This window comes from Sardina pilchardus, chromosome 13 (assembly GCF_963854185.1).
Source record: "Sardina pilchardus chromosome 13, fSarPil1.1, whole genome shotgun sequence".
NCBI lineage: Eukaryota > Metazoa > Chordata > Actinopteri > Clupeiformes > Clupeidae > Sardina > Sardina pilchardus.
This window is the reverse complement of record NC_085006.1, coordinates 16,489,678-16,497,177: the sequence shown is the minus strand read 5'-3', so window position 1 is coordinate 16,497,177 and position 7,500 is coordinate 16,489,678. Positions and strand designations below refer to the sequence as shown.

General features: G+C 48.9%; 1 protein-coding gene across 2 annotated transcripts in view; it reads right to left on the bottom strand.

Moving 5' to 3' along the window:
* numbl (NUMB like endocytic adaptor protein) overlaps window positions 1-7,500 on the bottom strand; it is a 50,352-nt gene that overhangs the window by 16,820 nt on the left and 26,032 nt on the right. The window lies entirely within an intron of this gene.

Here is a 7,500-nt window from a genome sequence, read left to right as displayed (position 1 = left end):
AGAGAGAGAGAGAGAGAAAGAGAGGAGGGACTGTATTGATCAGCCTCATTATTTCTGCCGGCTCATGATGGCCTACCGCTGACGGGAGCTTCCCTCTTTCCAGGGTCTCTCCTCTCCTCTCCTCTCCAGCAGCAGTAGCAGCAGCAGCCAACCACTAACAGCAGCTCTCCAGCAGCTCTAACCAGCACTCTGCTGCCTCTCCACAGCAGTCCCAACACCCATCCATCATGCAGCCATCCATCAGGCCACCCACACCACTCCCCCCCCCACACACACACACACAGACTCCACTCCACTCACACCCCCAGGACTACTGTAACTTCACCATCAGTCTCACGCAGACTTCGTCTATTGTCATGCTTACACACTTCCAACTGTACTCCGTTGTTACTGTAGTTATTAGTTTTTCTTCTCACTGACAACAATGCCCGGTAGTCTGCATTCACCTCAGCACTTTAATCCACACCAGGGAGACTTCTCTTAAACTTAGAGCATTAATGACTAAACAAGAGCCAGGGGGGCCACTGTCCAGATGTTGCTATGCTAACTCTCAAACAGGACTTGACCGCTTCCTAACAACCGCGCAAAGACCAAGCAGACTCGCCAGCTCGTCCAGCACTCTTTCAACATCGGCGTGTTTACCCAGCTATTAACGTGTCCCTCGCGTTACCACATCCCAGAGCAAAGCGGCTCGGAAGAGAACCCTGTCCGGGTCCGATGTGCTCCGGTGACTCGCTAATCCCCCTCATGTGGCCAGAATGCGCACGGAGCGCTGACTACTACAGCCACACAGCCACAAGGTCCCAGCGACCTTGACTGCCAACATCCATCCTGCCAAAGGAAGGAGAGGAGAGAGGACCTACGGCGCTCGACAGCCGTCCAACGGGGGGGGGGGGCCGCAGGAGAAGAGGACCAGAGTTGCTGTCCTCCCTCGGCCTTCTCAGGCCCAGCTGCAAGTCATCCCACCTCAGCCTCGGCCCACACCTCTCCTGGGCCCATTAAACATACACACACACACACACACACACATTCAGAGAGAGAGAAAGAGAGAGAAAGGGAGAGACACACACACATAAAAAGACTAAAAGAGCCGTAAGGTCTGCGCGATGCCTTCCAGAGCGATGATTTCATCCCCCAATGAAAACCAGCTGGAGTAGAGACAGAGAAAGACGAGGAAAGATGGAAAGAGGGAGAGAGCGACTGCAGGACAAGGAAAAAGAGAGGTGGAAAAAAAAAGAAACGTACCAGAATGACAGGGAGGAGTACGCAGCCCAGAAACCCTTAACTCCTTTCACATGCGAAAGTTGTGAGAACAGTCGAGCGCAAACGCGCCTATGCGCTGGATAACGCCCACACAAACATTTAGTCTGCGCGAATGGAGCTGCCTCGGCTGAACAGATGTACATAATCAGTGTTTTTCTTCTCCATAAACTGTTCTTGCCCTCAGACACACACACACACACACACACAGGAACAGCACATCTGGAATACGTCGTCCTGAAGGAGAGAGAGATGATGCTGCAAGGCTAAATAAGGACGAGTGTATTTCTGTTGCATTCTTTCAAGAAAAAAGAAAAAAAAAAACACTGGGTTGTTTGCTTGCCTTGACTCTCTTTCTCCCCTTTGTTTAGCAATTGAAGCTCCTATTTTTTTTTTTTTACAAAAACCTAGCCGTTCAATTTGTATAAGCCCAAGTAATTCCTCTGCTATAAACTTGAACGGACTATTAATTCTGAGAAATACAACAGGAAATGACTTCAGGAGATAAGTGCAAAGCTGCCCTTGTGGTGATAAACATGCTTGTTGCTTTCCTATGCTGTATCTCCATGGGGACACAAAGAGCGGGAATATCAGTGTTAGCTTAGTCAGGCGTTAGCTTGTGTATGGGGGGGGGGGGGGGGGGGGGGGGGAGTGGTGACGTTCAGTCATTTGTTCACCTCTGAACTCAAGTCTTAAGAGAACTATAAACCCTCGGGCTGCCCATGGCGTTGACTTAGTGCAATATCATTACACTAGTAGCCACTCTCCCAGTTCCCTCAGTGCTAATCCAAGGATCTATAAATTGGTCTAATGTCTCTTCTGGTTCTGTCTAAGGTCAGTGGATATGTCTGATTGGCTGTTAACTGGCTTTGTTTGATTACAGTAATCAGATCTTCCTGTGGGTATTGTGTGTGCTCGTTCATTTATAGGCCACGTCTCATTCCAAGAGAACGTACACATTCTATTGGTGGTCTCACAGCCCTCTGACATTGTTTTTAAGGCCTACCAGTAGGTGAGGTTTGTTCAATTCCCTATCCATTCTCTATGCTACACTTGACCGAACACAGATGGGTCCTGTTTTAGCCATCCTCTCCAGCGTCTTATAAACGCAGAGCTTTGGCAGGCACCTCTGTGCTGAGTAAACAACGAAGATACAAAAGAGAGAAAAGCCTCAAGCTTCCTCTCTGCTAAACACTGCGAGGGAAATGGACGACATGCAATTCCCCCAGCGTCCAAAAAGTGGGGCAAGTGCCGGGTTGCAGGAGGAGAGAAGGAAAAGAAATAAATCTGCAAGCAAGGAGGGCTGCAACAGGCCTGGTTGTGCCGGCTTTCCTATAAACCAGCGGTCCCTTCCCCTCGCCCACTCTATCTCTCTTTCAATCTCTCCTCTCCTCCTCCTCCTCCTCCTCCATCTGTCCATCCCTGCCGTGAGCCGATAGATGGATCTGCCACAGGACAAAGGGTGAGATTACAGCTGCAGGTTTCTTCTCCCTCCCTCCCTCCCTCCATCCATCCCTCTCTCCCTCCCTCCCTCTCTCTCTCCTTCCATCCTCGTCTCTATGTTGCGTATCTATTTATTTATAACACAATCGCAGCAGGCCAAGCACTGTTCGGAGAGTGTGTGTGTGGGAGTAAGTATACGTCTGCTGTGCGTGAGAGGATAAGTGTACACCTATCTCGCTGTGCCTGTGCATTGAACAGCAGCCAAATATGACTGTGGCCAAGGCGATCATACGCCATTCCTTGGAAGGAAGAGGGGGAGGAGAGAGGAGAGAGGAGAGGAGGTCGAGAGAGGGGGTTGGTGAGGTCATCAGCATGAGAGCAACCCAGAAGCACTAACGATGGCGATATGGGGAGCAGTCAGGCAGGATGACACACTGAAGCTGGGCTGAACCCTCTCTCCCACAGACATGCAGCATGTCCACAAAGAAAACTGTGACACACACACACACAATATAAATACAGACAGACAGACAGACAAACACACACACACAGAGACACACACAGACACACACACACACTGCAGACGCACAAAGCAGCTAAATCCACAAACCGCGGATTGCAAAATCCCAAACCGAAACATGAGAGCAATTAGACTGCATCTGCTCTGACCCGTAACTCACGCTCTCACTCTCTCTCTCTCTCTCTCTCTCTCTCACACTGATCCATTCCCAAACACTCATCGGGATCAGCGTTTCAGGACAGCAACACTTGTCCTTCACTTGGCGCGAGTGTCGGTAAAAGCGCCTGAGGTGTTCTGCTGGACATTTGCTGATGCGGCTTCTCTCACTGGGGCCCACATGGCGCGAGCGCTAACATCGGGGGCTAAAATTGGAAATGACGGCGGGGGGGCTGGAAGTTGTCCGGCGGTGGCTGTTACGAGCGAAATCGGAATCGTGCTGGCAGGGGAACAAAGGTGCTGGTGTGTCGCGGGGAGCGAGTCGGACATCGCTCTCATTGTTTGAGGTGATGGGATTTCTGGCTTGGCTGTGGCTTTGCATGCTTGATCTATGATTCAGGGCAGACAGGTGGGAGTTTGTGTGTGTGTGTGTGTGTGTGTGTGTGTGTGTGTGTGGGGCGGGGGGGGGATAGGCAAGCTGGCACAGGTGTTCTGAGGTAATCCTAGTGCAGAGAGCTACTGCTGATACCGTACATTAGTACAAGGGAGATATCTGGGTTTAGACTCCACGCATAGCGAAATAGCACACATACACATACACATACACATACACATACACACACACACACACACACACACACACACACACACACACACACACACATACACATACACATACACACACAGGGAAAAATGTATGACACACTCTTGGAGCCAGACGCACAGGCGCAGCCTCTGGGTGACCCACTTCTCTTCTCGGGCAGTGCCGCGCCGAGCCGAGCCGGAGTAAACAGAATCTCCGCTCTGACCTGGGAGCAGAGATGACACGACGACCCTATCCACAAGCCCCTGCCCTCACGTGTGACACTCTCATACATCAAGCACCCCACCCCCAACCGCACCCCTCTCACCCCTTCACACCCCCAGCCTCCGAGGCGGGGTAGTGTGGGGTTACATCTGGGAGTGTCTTGGGGTCGCACGTTCCCTTTGGCAAGTGTCGACCCCAAGGGGTCGCGGGGTCGGAGGTGCCACAAAACATAACCTGCGGGATCTGGTGGAGTTTTGACCTGACGCTGGATCTGTTTGCCATGTGTGGTGGCAGACAGGGAAGAATGGCAATTTTTTGTGTTTTTTTTTCCGGCTGAGGAATATGATTTTGTTCAGCACCTTTGCGCCGTTAAGCTGAGTTTTTCATTACACTGGAGTTAATCTTGTTTTTTGGAAGCATTTGAGGTGCGTCTGGGAGTGTGTGTGTGTGTGTGTGTGTGTGTGTGTGTGTGTGTCTGTGGTTTACTGAAGCTTAGAATTGTGAGTTCTGATAAGCGTTAAGAGTGTGTGGGTGTGTGTGTTTTATTAAAAAGAGAACGTCTGTGCTCTCTTATGACTGTCTGTAACTGTGTGTGTGTGTGTGTGTGTGTGTGTGTGTGTGTGACGTGTGTGTGAGTGATTTCGATAGAGGACAGTTCTGGACTCTGATGAGATGAGACAGCTGAATCAGAGGCAGCCAAACGCGCACAAAGCTCCCCTGCTCCCAGACTGACACACTGTCTCCCCAGCTGAGACTCCTGTGGCTGTCCTCTCCTGTCCTCTCCTCTCCTCCACCCCCCTCCCCACTCCCTGCTCCCCTTCTTTCCTTCTCCAGCTTCAGCACTCCCTTCTCTCCCCTTCACCCAAAACTTCCACTCCAGGCCCAGAGGTCTCATCCCCCTCCTGTAGCACAAAACCTGCGACAATGGTTGGGTGCTGCACTGGGAAAAGGGGGATGGATTAAAACCTTTCAAACTGGCTGCCATCGAGGTGCACTCCCTCTGACATCTACAACTGTTCCTGTTCACAGAAATTGACAATTGACCACCACAATGCATTAAAATATACATGCAATAAACCCCATGATGTCCAAATAATGTAATGGATCCTCCATTACAATCTACCTAAGTGAAAATAAACTTAGACAGCCTGCATGAGGTGTTCGATGGATGGAATCATGCTTGATCACTGTTCGAAACAAAGTAGCAAAACAACCAGGCGCACGTGGACATTTGGGGAAAATGAAAGTACCGCTCTCGTCTGGATGTTACAGCGGACATGAGTTGTGCGCTCTCTCAAAATAGGATCACCTGCCAGAAAAGATTGGGAACCCCCGGGGTGGATACCAATGGTGGCCAATGAAAGGCCACCAGGACTGACCCGTGAGATGTTCCTGATGTCACACTTGTTTACACAAACACCACAACAGTCACATATCAACACCTCAGACGACCTGTCAATCAATCTTGTCATCACTACCATTGATGGCGGAAAGTGCAAAGGTCTGAGGAGTGCAAAGTGCAAACAGCAGCGTAAGAGATTATCTCTAATGATCACGAGTTATTGCGATAGTTAATAATAAGCTGATAAAACCTGAGAGAGTGAAAAGCAAAGATCGGGTGTATGATTGACGTGACCATGAGCTCGTGTCCACTCCAGGCTGGCAAATGTTTGAGGCTGTGGAGAACGTCTTGTGAATACCTTCCTGTGACCCTCTGATTCAATTACAGGCGGGGGAGGTTCCTGGAAGACCATGTTGGTTGGGGCAAATTTAATCAGGGCTGCATGTAGGTCAATTGAGGGTGGCAGAACACTGGGCATTGTGGCAACTGAACACATGGCAAGTGTCAAGGAGATAGCCAAGAACCTACTAATTTTGTGGGGCCATTTTAGAATCTAAAATCTAAACAAAGACAACAGTATGACCTTGGCTTTGGACAAGAAATTAGCACTATCACAAAAAAAATGGCATTCTGCTGGTTGATCTCTGAGGCAGAATGCCTGAGTGAAAGTTCTTTGTGGGACTGAAAGCTTGACCTAATTGAGAGAAAAGAGACTGGCTGAACTCTGAGCATGCCTTCTGAGCAAAGCCTCTTTCTGATGGTGATCGGATGGGTTTCCACTGCTGACAGTGGCACAGTTAAATGGGCAAGGAGTCAATAACATATCACAATGCTCTAATTCCTGGGTCCTTAACTAAACAAACACTCTGCACTCAAATGAAGTGCTCGTTAATCTTAACTATGGGGCAATTCAACCCTTGATTCTGTTGAGTCTGGCTGGAATCTGTCTCATCTAAATGTTTCTCTAAATGTGTCACTGAAGGAACAAAACATTTACTGAGATAAACATTTGGATATTGAACCCTACTGTGTACAGCAAAAGGATGATGTAGGGGACCACGCTGCGAGCAGTTTGGGACTGTTCGGATACACAGACTGTTAGGGTCTTTTCCACAGCACTATGCCCACAACACACACGTCACAGAAAAATCAGTACAAGACCACAAGGCACAAATGGTGACAGTAAACGGGCAATGACATAATAAACTGTATTCGTGTTGAAAATGAAAGTCGAAAGTTCAGTATGTACTGTACGAAAGAAAGATATTGATAGAATGCCGGAAAGCTACCATTAGAACGCATTTGCTTTGTTTTTCTGGCAGATATTGCAGATGTTCACACGTCACAGCCAATAGTAACGAGGATAATACCACTCAACTCAACTTTCTGTGTCTACGATACTCCTTTGAGTTCCGCCATTACTGGGTGTTGGCCACAAGTATCTGAGTATGTTCAAGAGACAAGTATCTGAGTACCTTCAAGACAGTTTAAGAAAAACACTTGTGTGGATGTGTTTGACAGCCCTGAGAGGACCAATGGGCGCTGACTGGACAGATGTGATTGAAACTGGGACTTGCAGCCCAAATGATTGAACGGTGGCCTAAATGTCCACTCTCCTCTTTCGGCATGGATGGACTCTCTCTTTCGAGAGTTCACTTCATTCCTGAACGGTCCCTCTTGTTACAGTCAGAATGCTTCCAGATGAACCCTCTTAATGACAGAACCTCCATAATTGAAGTGCTGACTGATTGCGGTTGCAAATCATCCCACACACACACAGAGTCCTCCATAAATACATGTTAAACACCTAATGTGGCCCTCCTCCCTCCATCTGCCCACATCCATAGCACAGACAACAAACAACCAAGCCATGAAAGCAATACGCACACAACACACACATCTTACACAAACATCACACACACACATCATTAGGACACTGCCTTCGATAAAACATTTTTTGGCAACATGTTG